The 26,376-nt window shown below is 36.9% G+C and overlaps 1 protein-coding gene and 1 pseudogene across 1 annotated transcript in view; both read right to left on the bottom strand.

Annotated features, from left to right (window-relative positions):
- LACC1 (laccase domain containing 1) overlaps positions 1-26,376 on the bottom strand; it is a 153,892-nt gene that overhangs the window by 112,118 nt on the left and 15,398 nt on the right. The window contains exon 8 of the transcript XR_003314433.4: positions 14,604-14,662. The gene's annotated coding sequence lies outside the window, so the exon portion shown is untranslated. The remainder of the gene's footprint in view (positions 1-14,603; positions 14,663-26,376) is intronic.
- Positions 16,435-17,223, bottom strand: LOC113251363 (reactive oxygen species modulator 1-like; annotated as a pseudogene).

Raw genomic sequence — 26,376 nt, 5'->3', positions numbered from 1 at the left:
GCTCAGTTTATGTTGTCGCTCCTAATTCTCAGTGGTGCTAGTCACCTCTCACCCTGGAATTGACATACCTACCTTCTCACTTTGCCAGAACTGACAATTTACCACATTTCAAGAAATGCTTTCATGTATGTCTGAGCATACTCAGGCCCCATGTTCATAGTTTTTTGTTTTTGTTTTGTTTTGTTTTTTTTTCTATTTTAATCCCTCTGGTAGATTACTGCAATATTTAGAGTGGATTAGTTGGGTCTGTTTTACCCCATTGCCGAAATTCAATTCAGCTTAACAATCATTTATGGAATCCTTGCTAAGGACAGATATAAACACTGCAAAAGGTAAATAAAAAGTTAAGGCATAATTCACAATCTAATTGGGTGGATAATTCAAGCACAAAAAAGGAATGTAACATAAGGAAGAGTAAAACAAGTGTCTTAGGATACGTATGACATCACTCCTTTACTATTATCCTGTTGGATGTTGGCCACCAGGAACAGGGTGGTGATGAGGAAAAGAGTGAGCAGAAAGCAGGAAAGGAGGCTCTAGAAAACACTTCTCTGATAAATAAGTTCAAATCTGAATTTTGAAAAAGGCCTGTGTTCCTCTGGCTATACTAGAACCCTCTGAATAGTGAGTGCTATGTTGGTAAATCTGTGTTAAGAGTGTTAAGTGTAGAGAAGCCATTATTTATACTTTAAGACGTTTTTTAGAGCAGTTTTAGGTTTTTGACAAAATTGAGAGGAAAATACAGAGATTTCCCATATGCCCCTGAACTCACATAACCTCACCCATTATCACCTTCACTCACCAGTATAGCACTTTTTTTTTTTTTTTAACCAAGGATGAACCTACACTAATCACCCAAACTCCATAGTTTACCTTAGGGTTCACTCTTGGTTTTGCACATTCTGTAGATTTGGACAAATGGATAATGACATGTATCCATCACTATAATATCAGAGTGTTTTCGCTGCCCTAAAAATTGTGCTCTGCCTATTGATTCCCTAATCCTGGCAACCCCTGATCTTTTTTTTTTTTTTTTTAAAGATTTTATTTATTTGACAGAGATAGAGACAGCCAGCGAGAGAGGGAACACAAGCAGGGGGAGTGGGAGAGGAAGAAGCAGGCTCATAGCGGAGGAGCCTGATATGGGGCTCGATCCCATAACGCCGGGATCACGCCCTGAGCCGAAGGCAGACTCTTAACCGCTGTGCCACCCAGGCGCCCCAACCCCTGATCTTTTTATGACTTACACAGTTTTCTCTTTTCCACAATATCTTATAGTTGGACTCACACACTTAGTAGCCTTTTCAGATTGGGTTCTTTCATTTAGTAATATGTATTAAGGTTTCTCCATGTCTTTTTAGGGATCAATAGCTTTCCTTTGTGGTGCTGCATAATATTCTGTTTCATGGATATACCACAGTTTTTTAATCCATTCATCTACTAAAGGAAATCTTCGTTGCTTCCAAGTTTGGGCAATTATAAATAAAGCTACTATAAATATCCATGTGTAGCAACTCATTTGGGTAAATACCAAGAAGCACAATTGTTGGATTATATGGTAAAAGTATGTTTAGTTATGTAAGAAACCACCAAATTGTCTTGCAAAGTAGCTGTATCGTTTTGCATTCCACCAGCAATGTATGAGATTTCTGTTGCTCCAAATCCTTGCCAGAATTTGGTGTTGTCAACGTTCAGAATTTTGGCCATTCTAAAAGATATGTAGTGGTATCTCATTGTTGTTTCAAGAGAAGCCATTTTGTTTGTTTGTTTAGAAAATAATAGTTGAATCCAAAAGTTGGAAGAGATCTCACAGGCCATCTGACCCAACCCTCCAGAAGAAGCTGACTTCCTTCCTTCAACAGAAAAATTTTTCTGTCAGAGACAGACGGTACAACATTTCTCTAAATAGACCCAGAAGTGATTCATTTACTTCTTCCTTACCTAGTACCCTTCTCTTTCTTCAAACAATTCTGTTTGTCTTTCTTTTTTTTTTTTTTTAAAGATTTTATTTATTTGACAGAGACACAACAAGAGAGGGAACACAAGCAGGGGGAGTGGGAGAGGGAGAAGCTGGCTTCCTGTTGAGCAGGGAGCCTGATGCAGGGCTCAATCCCAGGACCCTAGGATCATGACCTGAGCCAAAGGCAGACACTTAATGACTGAGCCACCCAAGTTCCTCTCTGTTCATCTTTCTTATATCAAGAGGAAATCTACTTCTCTGCTATCTCCACCAGATGAACATCGAAACCTTTCGCCATGAAAGCACTGGGAACAGGTATCATGACCCATCATCCGTCAGTTGCTCACCTTACCCTTCCTTGCCATTCTCTTCTGCAGCTCAATTCACCAATTCCCTCAGTAAGTATTCCCTTACAATTCTTTTATTTTGTTTGAATGCAAAAATAATCAGTGACTATAGTAGAAAATATATTAAGGCATGAAGGAACAACTTTAGAAGAATGTGGTCTAGTTAGAAAGATAAATGTGTGATATGGATACCATAAAAGCACAAAAGAGGGACATCTGAATGAAACTGGGTGACAATGACACTAAGCTGACTGCTGAAGGGTGAGTAGAAGGATAAGAAGCTGATCTAGAGATGTTTCAGAGAACACATTGTGATGTCCAGAGCTTGTACCATAGCCCAGAGGTTGGAAAGTGGGCAATATTTAGAGAATGGCAGGAGGTTAATTGGGCAAATGGTTTGTATGAAAGTGGTAAAAGATGAAACATGAAAAACAATATGGAGATTCCTCAAAAAATTAAAACTAGAACTACCATATAATCCAGCAATTGCACTTCTGGGTATGTACCCAAAACAATTGAAATCAAGATCTTGAACACACATCTGTATTCCATGTTCATTGCAGCATTATTTACAATAGCCAAGATATAGAAACAACCCAAAAGTCCATCAACAGACTAATGAATTTAAAAAGTGTGGTATATACATACAACGGACTATTATTAGGCCTTAAAAAGAAGGAAATCCTACCATTTGCAACAACATAGATGGACCCAGAAGCCACTATGCTAAGTGAAATAAGATATGAAATGTTTGGAGCCAGAGGCTAGTCTATGGAAAATTCCTCTAAATTTTACAAATTATATGTGAAAGAAAGTTTACTGAGGTTTTCCAATTTTGCTAACACTAAAAATGTATATGATCATTCCTATAATGAGTTGTGAAACTAAAATAAACTTTTAAACATCATCAATAAGAAAAATAATTTTAATTAACCACACTAGAAGACAGAGAAGATCATCTTTCTATTATTTCTATAGAAAATATTATAAAAATTATTGTCATATGAAGAATCAAAGGGTAAAAGGATATGCAACCCAAATATATTTAGGCAAGTCATTTATTTAAAAACATATTACTTATTTCTGGATTTCCTGATGTTTGTGGTATTTGTCAGCTTTCTCAAATTTGTAATTTAGTATGATCTTAAATAAAAAGTAAATTGAAAAAAAGCATAGATTTAAATTAAACAACAGCACTAATTATATCCATGTAATTGGTCTAGCCACATCAAATAAAAAGCAGACATTGTCAGATCAGATATCAAAAAACAATTATATGCTCTCTATAAGAAACCCACTTTAAATATGAAAAAGCAGACAGGTTAAAAGTAAAAGGGTTAAAAAGACAGTTCATGCTAACACTAATTAAAAGAAATCTGGAATAGTTGTATTAATACTATATAATGTAGATTTCAAAGGAAAAATATAAGCAGAGATAAGGAGGGTCATTTTATGATGACAGAAAAGGAATTCATCAAGAAGGCATAACAATTCTAAATGTGTTTGTACCTCTTAACAAAACTTCAAAATACATGAAGCAAAAACTGGTAATACTGGAAAAAGAAATAAACAATTCCACTATAGGACTGCTCTCTCAATAACTGACAGAGGTGGACAGAAAATTATTAAATGTGTATAATACTTGAACAGCACTGTCAACATACCTGACCCAATTAATACTTACAGAAGACTCCATTCAATATCAGCTGAATACACATTTTTTACAAATGTACATGGAACATTTACCAGATGTATTAGTTGTCTACGGCTACAAAAAAAAAAAAAAAAAAAAAAGCAAAACACAAACTAGGTGACTTAAAACAGCAGAAATTTATCCTCTCACAGACATTGAGAGATGGGTACCCTAATCCAGTATGACCTCACTATATCTGCAAAGACCCTATTTCCAAATAAGGTCATATTCACAGGGGTCAGGGTTAGGACTTGAACTATCTGTTTCGGAGACACAAGCCAACCCACAACACCAGATTAGACCACATTCTGGACGAATAAACAAGTCTTAATAAATCTAAAAGACTGAAATAATATAATGTATATTCTCTAACTCCAATTGAATTAAAATAAAAATGAATAGCAAAAATACATTCAGGATTTCTCCAAATATTTGGAAGCTAAACAACACACTTTTAAATAACCCATAGATCAAAGAAGAAATCATAAGTGAAATTAGAAACTAAGCTGAATGAAAACGAAAACAAAGTAGTTAAACACCTGTTGGATCCAGCTAAAGAGTGCTTAGGAGCATCATATCTTTGTATTAAGTGCTCACAGCATAATATGCTTACATTAGAAAGTACAAGGGTTCAAACTGCATGACTAAAGTATGCACCTCAAGACACTAGAAAGGGAAGAGCAAATTAAGCTCAAAATAAGGATAAAAAAGGAATTAAAATGGATACAAACAGAACACAATGAAATAGAAAACAGAAAAGCAATAGAGAAAAATCAGTGAAACAAATGAACAGAAAAAACAGTTCTTTGAAAAAAGTAATAAAATAATAAATTCTAGCTAGACTGATCAGGTAAAGAAAGTACATAAATTAGCAATATCAGGAATGAAAGATCCTTGCTAAAGATTCTACAGTCATTAAAAGAAAAATTAGGAACAAGTTTATGCCAAAAAATTCTCAACTTGGATGAAATGAAAAAATTCCTTGAAGCACACAAATAACCAAAGCTCACCTAAGAATTAGCTAGCTTAGATTACCCCAACTCTATCTTTTAAAGAAACTGAATTCATAGTTAAAATTCCAAACGCATAGAGCTTTTTAAGAGTTACCTTTTGTAACTGATTTACATATTTTAATTTTTTGTCCCTAGTTGCTTTTAAAAATCTCTTTATCTTGGTCTTCTGTGGTCTCACTATAACGTTGTCTACTATGTTTTTTGGCATGGGACCCATCATGTTTCCTAAATCTGAGGATTTGTGGCCTTCATGAATTCTGGAAAATCCTCAAGTCATCCTGCCAGAAGTGGAACCTCCACCATTCACTCCTTACTTAAGCAGTGTTAGGCTGTTTCTGGTCTACAACTGCAGACCATATTTAGGCATATAGCTCCTACCTCGCTCAAATTCCAGTTCTCCTAGGCACTCAATTATTGTGACTCCTTTAAATTTGGATAGACTCTTGCGTAAATCACCAATGCCCTGTCTCTAATTAGTGGATGATTGAAAACTCCAATCGTGAAGTAGACGCATTTCAGGATATCTGCTAAGCCCCTCCCCTTCCTTGTGATTGACCGTTCACCCTTACCCCCTTCTGCTCTATTTGTACCACATTACCTCTTCTCCATTAACTAAGCAAGTTGAAGCAAAGATGGGTGAGACCCAGACTGAGTTCCTTTCTGGGAATTTAGAATGAGAACACATGAGAGAGTCACTTAATGGAAGGAAACCAAATGAAGCTGAAGCTCTTTGAAGGAAGTCACTACAGTGAGGACCAGAAACTCCAACTAGCAGCTTCCCCAGAACTGACGCTCTCTTCCTAAAATGATTAAATTCCACTAGATTTGAAGCCTGAAAAAGCCACCTAATTTATTTAGATAGGTGGTGTAGGGATATTCTGGCTAAACCAGAAAATCAGTATCCTCACAGAGCCCGTTTTCCAGTCATAGGTCCTCACAGGTCCCCCAACAGTGGGAAAGAAATTAAATAGAGATATTTCTCACAAGACGTTAAAAATTCGAGTATCTTATTAGTGGCTGGTATATTTTTTATCAATTCTGCTCTTTATTGATGTAATACAGAAAGCAGGAAATGGTTACATGGGAGATTGCTATCTTGACATACTTTCTCCATAACACTAATTTTCACTATTATCAAACAAAACTATTGATTATCTTGACTTGGACTTTTCCACTGCCATAAATTAGCTTTTCCAAAATAAATTTATTTTTAACAAAAAATATCTAGCTCCATAGATTTTGAGAACATTCCTCCAAACCTATCCACAATCCCACATGTTTTTATCTCTTTTAAGTTACTCACTAATGAAATTATTAGCTATTTCCAATTAGTTCTACTATCTATACTTCTCATTTTATATATATATTTATATATAAATTATATATAAATATATATATATAAATATAAAAAAGTTAAACTCATCACATTTTAAGTGAACAATAAATAATATTAAATCATTCTCAATACACTAAATTTGTTCTAAATTACCCTTAAAAATTTCCCTTTAGTCCCAAGAATGGTCCATTAAGTGGGGAAAGGGAGAAAAGGGAGTGAGGAGGAGGCAAAAAAGAGAGAGAGAGAAAGGAAGCAATAAAGGAGAAAGGCAGAAAGAAAATGAGGAAGGTAAAAAGTGGCAAAAAGGGAGTCAAATATACCAATAAAAATAAAAGAGGAACAAGTGAAATGAGTATGGATAACAAACTTATTTTTTTTGGTAAAAATTGAATAATTATAAAATACCTCTCCCTCCTATTCTTTTACCTACCTCTTTACTGAATTTGTGATGACTTTTTCATTTAAATGTTAACAATAAGGAACATACAAACTTTCGAATTTTTTAATGCTTTAATTTTTAAGTTTTAAAGAATCAAAAATATAGTTATCTAGAAATTTTCAAATTTTAACAAGGTCTCTTTTGACAAAATATACTAACATTGTTTTTTGCATTACTGTGAAAGGCATCATGATACAACAATTTTCAGAGTTGAAATATAGAAGGAGATGGGGGGGAAACTTGGTTTTTTTTTTTTATTTTCAAAGTTCCTATATATTTTTGACCAGAAAATAGACCCTGAGCTTGCATTAAGGTCACAACCATTGTTGTCTCATTGAAATAAAGAAAGGAAAAAGGATTACTACTTCCCAATGCCTGTTAGGTAAAATACTAGGAAGCTCTTCTTTTTCCTTCCATTCTTTCCTTCCTCCCTCTCTCCCTCCCCTTTCTCTCCCTTCCTTCCTTTCTTCCTTTCTTTCTTTTTGTACAAGAGTTAAATGATCGGCCAGTCTGTTTTTGTCAAATGAGTCTGTCAAAATATTAAATCTAGTGAATAGACAAGAGGGGAAAGTTGCTGGATATTTAACCATTCATTCCCTATGCTACCCGTAGCAGTGACTAGAGCAATATTACTTCTAAAAAAAAGTTTGAAGTCATCAAATAAAATCTATATCCATCCATCCAAAAGGTTCCATCCTACATTAAGATCATGCCTAATACTGCTCCTAGTACATGCCAGTACTACTAGTACTGAATCAAATGGTTCAACTATCTAAATTTTCATTTAACAGGTCAGATTTTCCTCCTCTTCTGTTTCTATTAACAAACTATGATAGTCTTATTTGTTACTCTACAAAAACTCTAAGTACCTCTGGTGCTTTGGGTACAGATTCTCAGCACTGCAGAATAGGACACAGAGTAGTGTCCCCTAGTACAGAGTGGGGCTAGGTATAAATTCTTTACACTTTAAACAGTTTTACAGCTATAAAACCGAAAGAAATTTATACTTATATAATGTAAATATTAAAACAAAATTAGGAAAATTCAAATTTGCAACATTAATTTAGTTTAATATATGGTACTGATTTGCTGAAAGTAGAACTCTAAAATAGAAAAATGTCAACTCAGATCCAGTTTTAAAATATACTCTTTCTAGAGTGGTGGGTTACCAGGGATTTGGAGGTAGAGGAAATGGTGGGGGAAATGCTGGTCAAAGGGTACAAGCCTTCAGGTATGAGATAAATAAGTCTGGGTATCTAAGTACAGCACAGTGCCTATAGTTAATAATACTGCCTTATGCACTTGAAATTTGCTAAGAGAATAGACCTTCAGCATACTTGCCACACACAAATAAAAAATGGTAACTCTATGTGAGGCGATGGATGTGTGGTAATCATTTCACATAGTATATGTATGTCAAATCATCACTTTGTACACTATAAATACATGCAATGTTGTCAATTATACCTCAAAAAGCTGAAAAAAATTTTTAAACATTTTTTTGAGAGAGAGAGAGAAAGAGAGAGAGCGCACACATGAGCAGGGGGGAGGAGAAAAGGGAGAGGGAGAGAGAGAATCTGAAGCAGGCTGCATACCCAGCGTGGAGCCTGATTCAGGGCTCAATCTCATCACCCTGAGATCATGACCTAAGCCAAAAAATAGGGTTGGACGTTCAACTGACAGAGCCACCCAGGTGCCCCAATAAGGTGAAAATTAAAATTTAAAAAAAATTACTCTTTCCCACCATGAAAAAGATTATGATGTACAGAATAAAGCTTACCTCCTCAATATGGCATTCAAGACCCTCCAAAGAGATCCCTTTCCAACCTCTTTTCTTTCTGTATTCCCCACTCACCATTCACCAACTTCCAACTCAATGACTTGCGATGATTTGCCACTCTCCCAGAAAAACCTAGTTCTTGCACCTGCCTCTGACTTTGCCCATGCCACCTTCTCAGCCTCTAGTCTCCACTGCCTATAATACTCTAATTTTGCTCTCATATTCAGCTCCAATGTGTTTATTTCATAAAGCCATCTTCCAGCCCCCCTGGACCTAATAATTGCACCTTCCCCTGAGTTTCCAGAATGCATTGTTCATATCTGTTTCACATTTCCCAGTATCATCTTAGCTGTTTATAGATCTGTCTTCTTTACTATATTGTTAACCTTATAAAAAATAACAGCGTTGAGATTTATTCACATATCATACAATTCACCCATTTGAAGTACGCAATTGAATGATTTTTAGTATAGTCACAGAGTTGTGCAACCATCACCACAAATAATTTTAGAACATTTGCATTACTGCAAAAATAAATCCTGTACCATTAGCTGTCACTCTGCAGCCCCTTACTCCAGCCCTTTTTGTCTCTGTAGATTTGCCTATGCTGCACATTTCATATAAATAGAACCCCCCAATACATGACCTTTTATGTGCTTATAAATCTTTTAAAGGTAGAGACAAAGTCCTATTCATGGAAGGGGGAGTTAATGAGCACGATATATGATATAAGAGAAAGGGAATGAGTATGGAGTCAGATGTGAGTTAAAATCTCAATTCAGCCATTTACTAGGTGTGTAACTTTGGACCAGTCACTTCATCTCTCTGAGTCTCAGTTTACACATCTGTAAAATGGGGATAACAATTCCTCTCTTGAAAGATGGTTGTCAGGATTAGAAAGAGGATATGAAAAGTTCCTAGTAAAGAGTTTGCTCAATAGGTGGAAGCTGTTATTTGTATTTATCTTTGCATATCCACAGTACCTGGCATAATAAACAGTAATGCATATTGATTTAATGGATGAGTGATGAAAAATTCTAATGCCTTTCCTTCAGAGTACCAATGAACCTTCAACCACTTAAGTAAAGACATAGAATTCCTAGGGGCAAATCTGACCTGGAAGATCTAAACTAGCTTCCTTTTGTTTCTCACTCATTGTTCTGTTTCAGAGACTGGTCAATGAAGAGAGACAACAGAGCCAATAAACAAATCTAGGATCTGAAATCAGAGAGAAGTTGCTTTCTGGCCCTGATACTGACATTCTGAAGGCACTTTGAAAAACAGCTCATTCATCTCAACCTCTAGTTTTCATTTGTATACACTTCACTTAATAATAATTTCTGCTTTCCCTATTACAGGACAAAAGAAATGTGAATCACACCTGAAAACTGCTTGATTTCTAAAGATAGATGAGCAATACCATCTGAATCATGAGTAGATAAAAGTACAGAAAGAGAAAGGCACAGAATAAATGTCAGTCCAAAGGAAAGAGAAGTCCAACTACCATAAAACAATTAAGTTACATTTAGAGATGTCCAAATAAATTGGGAAACAACATAACAACAATAAGGCTTCCTCACAGGAAAGAAAGGCACTGCATACCAAACCAATTCTCAAAATAAAAGAGATTTTTTTTCAAAAATTCATAATAATAAATTTAGCTGAGTCATACTTATAATAGAGAATATAATGATTGAATCGATGGCCTGAAAGAAATTGAATAGTCTGGCTTAAAACAAAAAGGGTACACAAGTAATTCAATCTCTATGGGAGAGAAAAATGGCAGGATTTTTTTTTTTTAAAAAGGATCTAATTTCTAAAAGATGGTAGGGCAAATTACATGAGCTGTCTGTAGGATTTAATTTTTAAAACCATAATCCTGCAAATCATGGGGATAATTAAGGATATAATCATTTAATTGGGCAACTATTGAAGCAGTGTAGTCTTACCAAAAAAAAAAAAAAAAAAGACTAAAAAAAGGTAGAAATGATCTTGGAAACTTTTGCCATTTTAACCTTTTTTAAAAATTTATATAGAGCCAGAAAAATTACCTTCGAGCTAGAAGCAACTATGTGAAATTCAGATGAAGACATATCAAATTGCTGTCATGGAAATGCCTGAATTGATAAATTCCAGCCCTTGCAAGCAGGCTGAGGAAAATCTCAAGCACTGACACGAAGTAATATCAATTATTGGCATGAAGATAGGCTAAAGAGTTCCCATCTCAAATTGTTCTCTTTCATTTACCCTTTTCCCAATAATTTATCCCAAGATGAGAGAATGTTTACCTTCTCAACCAAATAAAGAGGGCCACTTATCTTTTTAAAAATAAGATGAAAAAGAAAAATAACAAAAAGAAAATATATTGATTTCTAATGGGTCTTGTTTTTTATACCAGCAGCCTGCTCACATATGTTCATGGACAAGTCATTCCAAAATCTTGTGCCATCACCTTACCTCCCTTTTGTGTAAACAAATATTCTCTCCGGGAGATACAAGCAACCTGAAACCTCATTTCTATTTCAAATGTACACAGGTGGGAATAGCTCTTAAAACTCTCCAAAGATATTTGCCCACTGTAAATAAAAAATTCTTTGAGTATCTAGACCTGAAGTTAAGAGAGATGTATATTTTTTTTCTTGTCACTATTTTCCAGATTCTATCAGAGGTCCATTGAAAGTGAAAGGAACCAACAATCTATCAGAACAGCAACTTTACAGGTAATACAATGGCACTAAATTAATATCTATCAATAATTACTCTGAATGTAAATGGACTAAATGCTCCAGTCAAAAGACATAGGGTATCAGAATGGATAAAAAAACCAAGACCCATCGATATGCTACTTCCAAGAAACTCATTTTAGACCCAAAGATAGATGGAAAGTGAGGGCATGGAGAACCATCTATCATGTTAATAGACATCAAAAGAAAGCTGGAGTAGCCATACTTGCCATACTAATTCAGACAAACTAGAATTTAAACCGAAGACTATAATAAGAGATGAAGAAGGGCACTATATCATAACAAAGGGTCTATCCAACAAGAAGATCTAACAATTATAAATATTTATGTCCCCAACTTGGGAGCAGCCAAATATATAAATCAATTAATAACAAATTTAAAGAAACTCATTGATAATAATACAATAATAGTAAGGGACTTTAACATTCCACTCACAGCAATGGACAGATCATCTAAGCAGAAGATTAACAAGGAAATGATAGCTTTGAATGACATACTGGACCAGATGGACTTAAGAGATATATTCAGAGCATTTCATTCTAAAGCAGCAGAACACACATTCTTTATGAGTGCACATGGAACATTCTCTAGAATAGATCAGGCATCAATAGATCAAGGTCACAAATCAGCCCTCAAACAGTACAAAAAGATGGAGATCATAACCAGGCATATTTTCTAACAGATTAAATAGTTGGGAACTCCCTGAAGAACAGGCCCAACTCAGCTCCGATACTCAGTCATCAAGAAGGGGAAACAATGTCTGCAGCTTTGACTGCACTTCTGTTTGTATAAGAAACTCTCAGTACTGAGACAGACTTTCAGTACTAAGCATCATGGAAGGGATCCCTCTAGTGCTGACAAGCTTGGGACTTGGGAAAGAAGAGGGAAAATTGAAGTAATAAAATGTTGGCAGCTAGTATTACATTAACTATAACTGCAGTGAACCAAAACCCAGACCCTAAATAACCAACATGAAACTCACTGCAAGAAATGAACAGAACACAAACATCCTCCAGTGTAAATGACGGCACAGAAAAATTCTTCTGATTCATCAAGTTTCCTTATCCTTTTTAATATTCATAATTATCCTGATTCTTACCCAAGCATTAAATGTGCTCATTAGTTTCTGACAGGCCACATAAAATTAAGTCTTAGTGGTTGGGTTTATTTTTGTGCCCTTAACATTCCCCAAAGTTTTGTTCCAAGAGCCAAAAGTCTAACTGTCCAGGCTAGTAGTCACTGGACTCGTGTGCTATATTGGACTCTTCCAATGACTTCTTACTTTACCCTAGTGGAGTGCTGGTTTCTCTTTTTTTTAACATGGGGACAATAACACGGTACCTATAATTTGCCTTAATAGGATTATGGTGCATGTTCTGCAAACATTAGCTCATGGATATTCTTCTGAACAAATATGAAGAACCATTTCATATTGAAACTGTTATTGCACACTATTAAATATTGATATAGAACATTATAGTAATAGCTTCATGGTGGCTAACAGGGCTGAAAGTCATAATTATACATAACTTTCAATCCTCAAGATACCTTTTACTGCCCATAATCCTTTTTACTTCTCAGGAATGGAAGCCCCAATGGTCCATTCAGTTTTCCCTTTATCATCAAAATAGTTTATATTAACAAAAGTTCGATCCACTAAAAGACCATGGCCTGTGAGTCAGATATTTTTAAAACTGTTCAAAGTACCCTCAAGCATCTCAGATCTCTATTAGCTGAGGATAGGTATGCAAATCTGACTTATGATTTAAATATTATAAAGGTGAGTTTGATGGGGAATCTAAGTCAAATAGTAAAAAGGGAAGATTTACAAAGCAGCAGAAAGCATATGTAATCCATTCTGCATCTATTATCATGGTGTTCAGTTCACTGAGATGTTGGTTTTTTGCTGCCTTAAGGATACAAGGATTCAGCATCAAGTGAAGTATTAGACTGAATCACTTTAGTGTTTATTTTCTGAGGAAGGATATGTGGAATGACAGGAAGTTTAGGTTTTTAATCCTCTGCCCTAAAAAGGGGTGGGATTTCAGTTTTGTCTATTATGTAATATTGTACAAATCATTTAATCCTTCTTAGTCTCAGCTTCTTATGTATAAAATGAAAATAATAACACCAACCCTAGAGAGCTGTAAATGCTTTTGCTGCATTCATTACATGAAATTTTGATTTGCTTATAGGTCAGTCTCTGAGCTTCTTTATTTTTTTTTAAGGTTTATTTTATTTATTTGAGAGAGAAAGAGCACACACGCACATGTGAGTGAGGGGAGGAGCAGAGGGAGAGGACTTCAAGAAGATGCTGTTCTGAGCAGAGTCCAACATAGGGCTCAATCATGACCTGAGCCAAAATCAAGAGCCAGACACTTAACCAACTGAGCCACCCAAGCACCCCAGTCTCTGAGTTTCTTGAGGGCAGGGACTGTCTCATCCATCTCTATATCTTGAATACCTAACACACACCAACAAATAAAAGGCATTCAATAAATATTTGTTAAATTTTATTGAGTCAACTATTTGCACTGTTTTTGATAACAACATACTAAACACTATTTTTGTAAACAATACCAGTTCTAAATTCAGATGGTAGATTAGATCCTTGTTTATTAAATATTCACCCTCATCCCTCTCCTTAATGAAAGTATATTTTCTTACTCCTTAAATTTAGGCTTGGCCATTTACTTTGCTTTGACTAACAGGATGTTAGTGAACATGACACGAGCAGAGGTTTGAACTGTGCTTGCACAATTGCGCTTGATCTAGTGAACTCCTGCCTTTCACTCTAAGATAAGTATGCCTTGAGTAGCTACTAATCCAAGGAGGATGAAAGACTCTTGGTATCAAGACTTGGAGTCTGGGCGTAGTTTGATAATCGGCATTTTTAACAAATTCTCAGGTGATACTGATACCAATGTAGATTGTGCCTGCAGATTACAGATTAGATAAATGTAAAGAAATTTTTGAAAAAAACTTAACCAGCCTAAAGTATTCATCACACTACCTGCATCAGTCAGGTTTTTAAAGAGAAGGTAATAGAGCTATAAGTAGTGAACTTGGTAAGTCAATTAAGTAGCAGTTCGGTTAAGAAATCTCTTACTTTCCAGTTCATACACTTGCTGTAAATTTTCACTGAGGTTTTGACTGTAAAGTACTCAGCGTGGTGCCTGGTATATGAAAGCACTCAATAAATGTTATCATTATTATTATTATTATCATTATTATTATTATTATTATTATTATTACTATCCTAGTTTTCTCTTCATTAATTTTAAAACTCACCCAACACAGCCGGCGTCTTCATGCAAGTTATTTAATCACTGGTCACTGAGTTTATTCATCTGTAAAATAAAGTGGTTGGAATAGATGATCTTTACTGTCATTCTTTAGATCTAAAAGTCTTAGTTTTACATTAACAGAAATTCATCACACCTGTCATTAAGGTTTTATATTCACTGAGGGTACTCCCTCTTTCTGATCACAACTGATGTCCTGAAAATCTTGTTTCTTATTTATTTCGTTTGAATTTCTCATCCTATAGAATACTTTATGGGGGGGAGGTAAAAAGTACGTTGGACTTTAGGTCAGTTTCTACCCCTATTTATGCCTGAGAACTTAGAACCGAAGTACTATAAAGAGAAAAACCCAAATAGGAAATATTTTCTGTTCATAGGGTCATACATTTCCCATTTGGGTTTTCTCTGAGGCTTTCCTCAAGAAAACTAAAGACCCATTAGCAGACATGCTACAAAAAGGAAGTTGCTATTGTTTTAATGACGTGGGTATAATTATAATAATGTGTTAGATTATTTACCATACACTGAAGAGTGTACATTTCAAGTTATTCTAGGATTAGAGACTACAAATAATTCACTAAGATACCACTGACCTCACTGACGGGTCACTGTCTAAAATTATGTGTATCAACACTCTTACTATCAGTATAATTTCACTTGCATATTCGCTATCAGTATAACTTCACTTATTCACTTAATTTAACAATGAGAAAGAAAAACAGAGCAGAAATGAAATGCACACTTGCCAAAATGATTAATTTACCATTGCCTGTTTGCCTTCTTTCGCAATGCCCTAAGTCTCTGGCTGAAAGTTGTTTTTACTGGAAGAAATGTGTTCTGCACGCTCACTGAATCTCACAGCCTCTTGCCTATATAATCCCTCTCTCTTGCATCACCAGTTCTCTCTCTGCTGCATCTTTGTTCTCTGCTGACAAAAACGGTGTTTTATTTCTCCCATTTTAGAAAAATCAAAGCTTTTCTTGGTCACAGCTCTCTCTAGATACTGCCCATTTTCTGCTTCCTTTTGTAGCAATGTACTGTAAAGGCACTATGCACATTCACCCTCCATTTCTTCTTCTCTCATTCTCTCTTGAGCCGACTCCTATCAGGGGCCCCTCCATTTCAACAAAACTGTTACTTCCTTGATCGCCAATTAGCTTCTAATTGCCAAATTCAAAAGTCAATTCTTGGTCTAAGCTGACTGGCCTCTTTTTAGAAATACTCTCTCAATTCGACTTCCAGAACACTACACTCTCCTGCTGGCCTGTCCTTCTACCTCAGTAGCTAGTCCTTCTTGATCTTCTTTCCTGAATCATCCTCAGTTCCTCACCTATAATGCTGGAATGCCCCAAGGCTGAGTCCTCAGACATTTCTTCACTAAGCACATTTATTCTCTACATGATCTCACTCATCCATCCTATGAATGGATGGCTTTCAGTACAACCTATACACAGATGATTCCAAATTGTCTCTAGTCCAGGGCTTCCCTGACCATTCTTCCTAAAATAGTACTCCCTCATTTTGTTTTTTAAAGATTTTATTTATTTGACAGAGAGAGACACAGTGAGAGAAGAAACACAAGCAGGGGGAGTGGGAGAGGGAGAAGCAGGCTTCCCGCTGAGCAGGGAGCCCAATGCAGGGCTTGATCCCAGGACCCTGGGATCATGACCTGAGCTGATGGCAGACGCTTAATGACTGAGCCACCCAGGCGCCCCCCCCTCATTTTTTTTTTGAATTACTTTTAAAATCTATTCTCTTAGCAACTTTCAAATATATAATATAGTGTTACTAACTATAGTCACCATAATGCACTTTAAATCCTCAGGACTTACTTATTTTATAACAAGAAGTTTGTACCTTTTGACTATCTTCATTCATTTGCCACTCCCCCACCTCTGGCAATCGCTGATATGTTCTCCGTATCGCTGAGCTTGTTTTTTCGGGGGGGAGGGGGAGTTGTATTTTTTTAGATTCCACATATAAGTGAGATCATATGGTATTTGTCTTTCTCTATCTGACTTATTTCACTCAGCATAATGCCCCTGAGGTCCAACCATGTCAATGCAAATGGCAGGATTTCCTTCTTTTTATGGCTAATATTCCACTGTATGTGTGGATCCTCTTTACCCAATCATACATTGACAGACACTTAGGTTGTTTCCACATCTTGGCTATCACAAATAACGCTGCAATGAACATACGGGTACATTTATCTTTACAAATAAATATTTTTGGTTTCTTCAGATAAATACCCAGAAGTAGAATTGCTAGATCATATGGTGGCTCTGTTTTTTTTTTGCTTTATTACAGTACATGAGCTGGCACTGATGGGAAGGGGCAGCTGTAATGGGCCATCACTGCCCTCATTAGCATCAGATGCCCATCCTGATGGCCATCAATGCGCCAAAGGTGTCACCACTCTGCATCATGGTTTTCCCGGTGACACACATCAGGTTCCGATCCCACATTCAGATCCTGAGACAGGAAAAGGTGTGGAAGAGCACCCCAGCCACCATGCCCACTTCTCAGCCCATCACAAAGCCTATTTTCACTCAATGGAAGCAGTTTGGCTGAGACTGTCCTTAGGGCTCCATGGTCACTGGCATCTCACTCATGGCTTCAGTCACTTAGCTTTGGTTTATTTGGTTTAAAAGTTTATTTTTAATTTTTTGAGGAACCTCTACACTGTTCTCTACAGTGGCTGCACCAATTTACATTCCCACCAACAGTGCACAAGGCTCCCTTTTTCCACATCCTTGTGAACACTTGTTATCTCTTGTCTTTTTGATAATAGCCATTCTAACAAGCATGAGGTGATGTCTCATTGTGGTTTTGATTTGCATTTCCTTCATGTTAGTGATTTTGATTAATGATGTCATTTTCTATTCTCTTTCCCTGCTTTATGTTTCTTCACAGCACTTACTTTTTAGCAGCGACTTTATATATCTATTCACTTATTTGCTTATCATGTTCCTTCTAGACTAGAATGTAAACTCCATGGAGGGCAGGGATTTAGTCTTGTTCCTTGTTGTATCTCTAACACCTGAACAGCATGTAGTATGGTATATATTAGGTACTCAATAAATATGTCAACTGCATAATTAATGACAAAATTCATTCTTTCAAATTGTTCAACACTGATTTCTTTTATGTATCAGTGATAGGCAAGCAATAGCTTTAGCTCTCAGAGTGGGATTACAGCAGGATGCCCAAGTTAAACTCAGCATGCCAGGATGAAGGAGGATGAGCTGAGAGGCACAAGGAACAGGGTCCTGTGCAGTGGTAGCAATTCCAATTTGTGTCCAAACCAGAGAATGGCAAATCCAGTCCAGTCCAATGCTGATGTTGGTTTTAGGGTGGGGAAAAAATGGGATGGGAAGGCCTGAGCATTAGGGACACAGCTTTATAACTATCAGGTGAAGAATGTAGACTGCAGATCTCTGAATAGCGAACAAAGCTCTCCAGGGAAACTATCAGATGTTCTGAAGCAAAAGAAATGTGCTAAGCCCACAGGAGACCTACCACCTTAATGCCTGTTTCCTTAATTTCAGTGCAGGATCATGGCTGCCTGCAGATGGCTTCATGCTTAATACAGTATCAGATGTGGGATGTACTGAAACAGGTATGATGGAAAATGCAAAGATAAATAAAACAAAATTTCTACCTTCAAAGTGCCTATAGACTTATAGGAGATGATAAGACATAGCTAATAAAAATAAGAGCATTACATAACGTGTAACCTGCTCCTCAGAGAGTCATGGAATCGTAGCGAATTATATCCGTAAAGAGGCTATTTATGGATTGTGTTTAAATATAGAACTAGTCTCTTGAGTACAAGAAAAAAGAACAATTTACCAGTCACAAATCTCTTCCTCTGTAAAATGTGAGCTTTAAACAGAATTCTACTTTATGTTCCCTTCCAGTTTCAAATTGCTATCATTCTTAATTCACATATACATATATACATATACATATTTAGATAGATAATAAAATCTCATTAATGTGGACTTTGCTAACCTGGAATTTATGACCAACCATCAAAGTGAGCCTAGCTGAATTTTAATTTTGCTCTAGCAGAGACATCAGTAGCTTGTTCACTAAACAGTATAAACAAATTATAAAAGGAATGCTCACAAAGTTTCAAAACAAATTGTTTTCAAAGCTTTCAGAACTCCTATTTGTGAACAAATAGCTGAAGTGGACATCAGCCATTTGGACTAGTGTTTTGATATACTTCACACAGATCCCTGGGCTAGGGCCCAATGGATAGAAGGGGGTTGATACACCAGTTCCCTGATCTTCACCTCTATCCAGATCATAGAAGTCAGCTTGATTTGACTGAAGGAGAAGACAGAGGCAATCATATCCAGAAGAACCACGGCCTTGTTGCTTATTCCTTGAGTCTCCTACTGTATTTCTTATTCTGATAGTAAAAAGTGCTGTGCAAAGTGTACACCAGAAAAGATGTAGTCTTTTTTTATTAACAAGATATTATGTAAAATCCATTCATTTGGAAAGATTTATCAAATGTCTACTGTGCAGGAGGCACTAATACATATCCTTGTCACATGATGGATTTTTCAGTGCCACATGTTTATTTGTCCACAGCTCTTGAAAATATGCTAGAAGAATATCTCATTATTACACAGTTAATTCTAGTGGGAATTTCAATTACCTTGCCTCAAAAGGCTGCATGTGGACCTCAGAGGCAAATGGGAATGTTACCAAAAATAGAAACTAAGGTGATTAGGAATATAAAATTTAGCAGAACTTTTAGGATGAAAGTCAGAAAAGCAGAAATTCAGAATGAAATGCAAATTTAAAAAAACCAGGAAGAAAATGGAAAAAAGAGATCATGGAAACCATACAACTAGAAATCTTCACTATAACTCAGAAAAATAATTAAGTGAATCATGAAGAGGAGGTAAATATGGGAAAGCAGAAATAGGAGTCATACAACCTATCAGCCACTCTCTATGGCTGAGTCAAAAGACAAATCAAGATAGGCCATGGTCCTCAATCTCATTGAGGTCATTTCCAACTTGCTGTCTTTCCTAACGCTGCTCTCCTCACCCACTGCCTGACTTTTCAGATATTGGTCATTCTTTAGAGCACTGCTACAATTCCAGTTTCACCTTACTGTAGCCCTCTCTAATTCCTCCTTCCAAAACTGACAGCTACTTTCTGGATGCTCCATGAACCTTCATAACACCCAAAGTTTACCACTAAATGGTTAAGAGATGTTGAGTTTTTCTGGATTAGACTACAGATCTCTTATTTTCAGGACTCATGCCTTAAACCTTTTAATAATTTATGAACTTATTTATGATAAAAGTCTTACAAGATAAAAAATTAAATCACATTAATTACATATTTAATGAATTGCCTTTATTGAAAGTAATACTGTAGGAAAGTGAAACTATTGTGGACAATTTGGGAGGTGTGGTCCACATACCCATTGCACTTAACTCCTTAGAAGACATAAAAGAAGCACAAAAATATTTTTGACTGACATATTGATTGATTGATGAATGTTTTTATAAGGGAGTTTTTCCTTACCTAGATCTTTCATCCTAGCCTATATGTTAATAATGTATGAGGTTGATTAGTGCAAATAATCAGATAATATGTCCTCAAGTAAACTCAGGACATTCACCACCACAACCCCCTAAAAACTGCCTGGCCTCCTGCGTCCTCTATCTTATTTAATGATATCACCATTCACCCAGTGACCTAAGCCAGGAACCTAGTGGCTACCTAGCATTTTCTCCTTACTCTCAAATTATATTCTTCACCTAAAGGTTCTGAAACTGATTCCAATTTGTATGGGGAGAAATTTTCCCACACACCACCAAGCAATTCTCAGATGCTAGCTCGGTGTCCTACAACTCAATTCAGTTCTGACACTACCTGAAGATAGCGTCCAATTCCACAGGCTAAGGGCTCAGTCTCACAAGAATGTCTTCAGCCCCCCTCCTATTCTCATCCTCATCCCCTCCACTTTATATGCCAGTCCCAAGTCCAGGTTGTGCAATCAGCTCTAGATTGGTGGGTCGCATGACTCCCTCGTCAGCTTTGATTGATTTGTTAGAATGGCTCACAAAACTCAGAGAAACATTTTACTTAGTAGATTACTGGTTTATTATTAAAGGATGTGACTCAGGAACAGCCAGATGGAAGAGATGCATAGGGCAAGGTATGGGGACAGGGCAGGGGGCTTCCATAGTCTGAGTGTGCCACTGTTCCCAAATCTCCATGTGTTCACCAACCTGCAAGCTCTCTCCCACCCTTTTGGGTTTTTATGGAGGCTTCATTACTAGCACAATTGATTAAATCATTGGTCATTGACCATCGGTGATTGATTCAACCTCCAGCCCCTAGCCTCTCCCCCCTCCCCTGAGGTCAGGGGGTGGGACTGAAAGTTCCAACCCTCTAATCATTTCCTCCTTCTCCTGGCAATCAGCCACCATCCTTTGGTGACACAGGAGTTTTCCAAAAGTCACCTCATTAACATAACAAAAGACACATTTCTGGTTCTCATCACTTAGAAAATTCCATGGGTTTTAGGAGCTGTCTGCCAGAAAAGAGGACAAAGATGAAATATATATTTCTTATTATAAATCACAATATCATATTATCAAATCCTGCCGATGCTTTCAGATCCATCCCCGCCTCTCCTTCAGCACAGGTTTTACCTTGGTTCAGGCCTTAGCCTCCCCACCCAGGTTCTATGGTCATTTCCTAACTGGTTCCTTTATATCTGGTCTCACCTTTTTCCAATCCATGCCACATACGACTGGGGATGATCTTTCTAAAATGAAAATCTGTTTGTGTCATCCCCCTTCCTAAATATTGTAATGACTTTTAATACCTAAAGGATAAAGTCCTAACTTCCTTGCATGTCATTCAAGGACCCTCATAATCTGGTACCTACCTTTCTTTTTAATATCAACTCTGGCCATTTACCTATAAACATCATACCTTCCAACCATGCTAAAATTGTCAGACTTTGAAATACCATGCCATTTCATCCCACTCTATAAAACCATCTTTGACTCTGTATCCATTTAAGCTATTTGAGTTACCTCCAGACCTAACTCAAGGGCCAATTTCTTTCTTGACCACCCCTGCAAGGTTGATACTTTGGTCATCACTAGGCCTGGTAATTGCCTTCAATCTATTTGTTCATATACCCATTTTACCAACTGGATCTTCTTCACTCTCAGAAGGGTAGAAAGGGTATGGAAATAGAGTACATAGTTTGGCATCTCATATATCAGCATCATCATAAAAACCATTCAAATGTTTGTTGATTACTGGTAAGTCAATGATTTTACAAGGAAGGAATTTCAGGGACGAGAACAGTAGGAACATGGCCTCAGAAGTAGCAGTGAGCTTGCAGTAGGCTGAGACTAGCCCAAGGTGTTGTTTTCCTGACGTTGCTAAATTGCAGGTTTTTATAAAGGGGCTAAAGGTGAGGAAAGGAACCAGTTTGAACAAGCAGTGGGTCAATGAGTAAAACATGAAAGGAAACAGAAAAATAACTCAAAGACTTGTGCCTGGGAGGCTGGCAGATTGGCAGCACCTTAACAGAAAATAAGTCTGAATGCACATTCAAACCAGTTCTCATCATCTGAGTTTGGAAAAAAAGGTCTAAGAAGGAAAACCGGTTACCTACAAACTACCTATAAATGTCCTTGCCAATCTGAAGGCTTATGCCACCTGGTGGCAGTTTACTCAGTTTTAGCTTCCTCTTTAAAGCGGTGTAACTCTCCAAATTTGTACCTGCAAACGTTAGCACGGTGCCAGGAACAGAGCAGCTACTTAAATATTTTTTGACAAATAGATGAATAAGTTGAATGTATAAATCAATGATTAAATGAGGCAAAGCTCTGTGATGAAAAGAGCTCTGATCTGAGGATCAAGAGAATAAAGATACAGCTCCACATTATTACCTCTGGGATGACCCTAAGAAAGTCACCAGACCTCTGGGTCTCAACACTGGTGTCTGTAGAATCTCTAAGTAGATGATCTCTAGTGTCAGGTCCAGCACTAACATTATTGACTTTATATTGGGACTTCAGTATGCTCATCTGGGAAAAAAATTAGGTAGTCAAAGTTGATGATATGTAAAAATCCCTTAACACTCTATTATTTGATTTTTTGAATAAGTATATATGGAAAAAGGGAAAAGTCCATTATCAGGCAAGAGCCACAGAAATAAGAGTTAGGATACTAAGAGTATTGGAGTTGAAAAATAGGTTACGGGAATTTAGAAAGGCCATGTGTGTGTTTAAGGAGGAAGGTATGAAAAACTCTAAAATGGTGAGGGATGAGAAGACCATGAAGGATCATCTATTCTGCAGATGTGTGTGTGAACGTATTGGGAAGAGAGGAATGTGGTTGAGAGTACATGGCAGGAAGTATTAACATTTTTAAAATCTCTGTAGTCACTTCTAGGTAGGAGCTTGAATTCAGACAAAACTGTTTCTTATGATTTGATACAATGGCTGTTTTCCAGATAAAAAAGTTTGACATCTTAAATTCAGTTGGGGGCGGGGGAGGAACAGGGGACTAGAAACAGTATACATTCTTGAGTACATACTGCCACCTAGTGGATGAATGTGCACGACACACAAAACATTTCTAAAGAGAAAGACAAAGACCATGTGAGGTTATGACCAGGATGCTAGTGTTAAAGCGTTATTTATGCTCAGTGAAGGCCAGGTATCATAGGTGATCCAAATCTGAATCATCACTCTTTTAGAATGCCAGACTAGATTTTAATCTACACTTTCAAAGTATTCTGATAAACATTATCAGAGGCTTTCAGCAATGAGAGAAAAATATTATGTTCTTATCTCCGCATTAGATATTAAAGTCTCATTAATGCTAATGAAACTTATGTCCATGAATTTCCAATAAAACAAGTCAGAGATACTTAACTTACAATAAGGCAGAAAGAGGGTTCTCAAGGCAGAGATTAGAGATTCAAATCTTGATTCCCCAGGGTGTTAGGAGATTTGATATGAAGTCTAGAATCGATTACATTTTTGACATAATAATTTTGAGTTTCCCTTCATCTGAAAGTGAATAAAGATTTATTAGAGTAGGGATATACAGAGACAATGGATGGAAGTTGGATCATTTATGTATTGCGGTCATGTTTATGGAGGGATTTTCTAGTGGTTCAACTTGGGAGGGGCACAATATCCTTCTCATTGTATAACTCTGTAAGAATCTTCTGGTATTCTGTAGACAAGTCTAAATCTATTTACTAAGTTTTCTAAAAGGAATAATAAAATTCATGCTATTGTGTTTTTTTAAGATTTTATTTATTTATTTCAGAGAAAAAGAGCATGAGCAGGGGGAGGGGCAGAGGGAGAGGAACAGAGAATCCTCCAGCAGACTCCCCACTGAACAAGGAGCCCCATGTAGGGCTGGATCCCAGGACCCTGAGATCATGACCTGAGCCTAACGCAGATGCTTAACCGACTGAACCACCCAGGCATCCCAAAATTCATGCTATTATGTAATGACATTAGAAGTCCAAGGAAAACTAGTCTGGGGCTTTATTTCTTGCTATGTTTATGCAGTATCCCCATCAAGAGATTTATCCATCCACTTATGAACACCTCTAGATAGGGAGCCCAATAATAAATGTGCTTCTTCTTTGTTGGGTCTGGAATTTCTTTATCTAACCCTGCTTATAAGCTAAAAATTTAGCTAATAAAAAGCCTATCACTGTTTCATGGATGTTGGCAGAAGACATGATATGCCTGAGTCAGGGACAAAAGACTTCATTATTCACAGTTAGCAAGTAGGATGAACGCTACATTTTAGTTTCCTAGCTGCCAACGTCCCATGGGGGCACCAGAGAGGGACCCAGGTATATTCTTGTGTACACAGGTTTATGTCCTAGGATAAGAATACTGAATTTGGGGGGCACCTGGGTGACTCAGTCGTTGTATCTGCCTTCAGCTCAGGGCGTGATCCCAGGTCCTGGGATCGAGCCCTGCATCGGGCTCCCTGCTCTGCTGGGAGCCTGCTTCTTCCTCTCCCACTCCCCCTGCTTGTGTTCTCTCTCTCGCTGGCTGTCTCTCTCTCTGTAAAATAAATAAATAAAATCTTTTTTAAAAAAAATACTGAATTTGGGGAATCTACCACTTTTATAGTAAGTGCTAAGGAAGTATGCCTTTTTCCAATGGGATCACCAATGCCTGTATGGTCCAAGTTGGGAAGAGAAGAAGCTTTAAATTTAGATCAGACTGGACTCAATATTCTCAAATTTACTACATGTTGGAAACAGGAGAGTCTAATGATGGGGAAAAAAAAAAAAAAGTGGCTGAAAGCCCTAAGATAGATTTCTATTGCAAACATTCTTTCTTTACACGACATTAATATATCATTATTTAAACAAATTCAACTAAATGAGGATATACAAGTACCTGGTGACCGGTGGTCTTCAGAATTGGCCTTGAAATGCACTGATGCCTGGTCCTAACATTCCCACCTGTCATTCTAATTGAATTGGTTTTGGGTGTTATTTATTTAAAGATTTTATTTGTTTATTTTAGAGAGAAAGAGAGAGAGAACACAAGCGGGGAGAAGGGAGAGGGGCAGAGAGAGAATGCCAAGCAGACCCCACCATGCAGACCACAGAACCCAACATGGGGCTTGATCCCATGACTTTGAGATCACGATCTGAGCTGAAATCAAGAGTCAGATGCTTAACCAACAAGCTACCCAGGTGCCCCTGGTTTTGAGTGTTTTTTAAAGCTTACAGGTAATTCTATTAATGTAGCCAAGGTTGAGAACTACTGCTCTAGAAACAGTCTACCAACACAAAAGATTTTACTACTTTACTTTCAAATATCAACAGAGCTATTAAAAAGCTATTTAATTTTCATGGAAAAGACCTATCTGTTTGACCTCTACTCTCTGGTTCCCTGTCACAGTGATTTGATTAAATGGTTGTATTCATTTCATTAACAGGATGTAAATAAGTAAGTTCCACGGGGTCAGGGCCCATGCCTCTCGTGTAATAAAAATAAATATTAAAACATATTATTACAGGAGTGGGGGGAAAATCAACAGTTTTGCAATACTTCTTGGTCTCTAATCTACAGCATTCCCATAGAAGACACATATTTCATTTTATTTAAGATTTTATTCATTCGTCAGAGAGACAGAGAGAGCACAAGTAGGGGGAGTGGCAGGCAGAGGGAGAAGCAGGCTCTCCACTGAACAGGGAGCCCGATGTGGGACTCGATCCCAGGACCCTGGGATCATGACCTGAGCTGAAGACAGGAGCTTAAATGACTGAGCCACCCAGGTGTCCCAAAGACACATATTTTAAAGCAATAATTTAAAGTTTATATTGTTACACAAATTGGAAACCAGAAATTCTAATGTTTTTAAAGAAACATGGCTGAACACTTTAAAACAGACGTTCCTTCTTTAAAATGACATTAATGTATCACGATTATTTAAATTCAACTAAATACTGAAGATCAAAAACAACTTGGCAAAAAATGACAACACACACACTCCCCCCCCCAAAATGGTTTATTATCTTTATCTTTGGATCATTAAAAGATTCCTTCCCTTCTCCCTCCCTTTTTTCCTCATATAGATATAGGTGATTACGACATGTTAATGTTTGCTAGATATTAAAAATATGAAGATGAGTAAGACCTGGTCCTTACTCTGACGGAGCTTACATTTATTAGTAGACAAGTAAACAGACCACCATTTAA

Source organism: Ursus arctos, unplaced genomic scaffold, assembly GCF_023065955.2.
Source record: "Ursus arctos isolate Adak ecotype North America unplaced genomic scaffold, UrsArc2.0 scaffold_10, whole genome shotgun sequence".
NCBI lineage: Eukaryota > Metazoa > Chordata > Mammalia > Carnivora > Ursidae > Ursus > Ursus arctos.
This window is presented reverse-complemented; position numbering and strand designations above follow the sequence as displayed.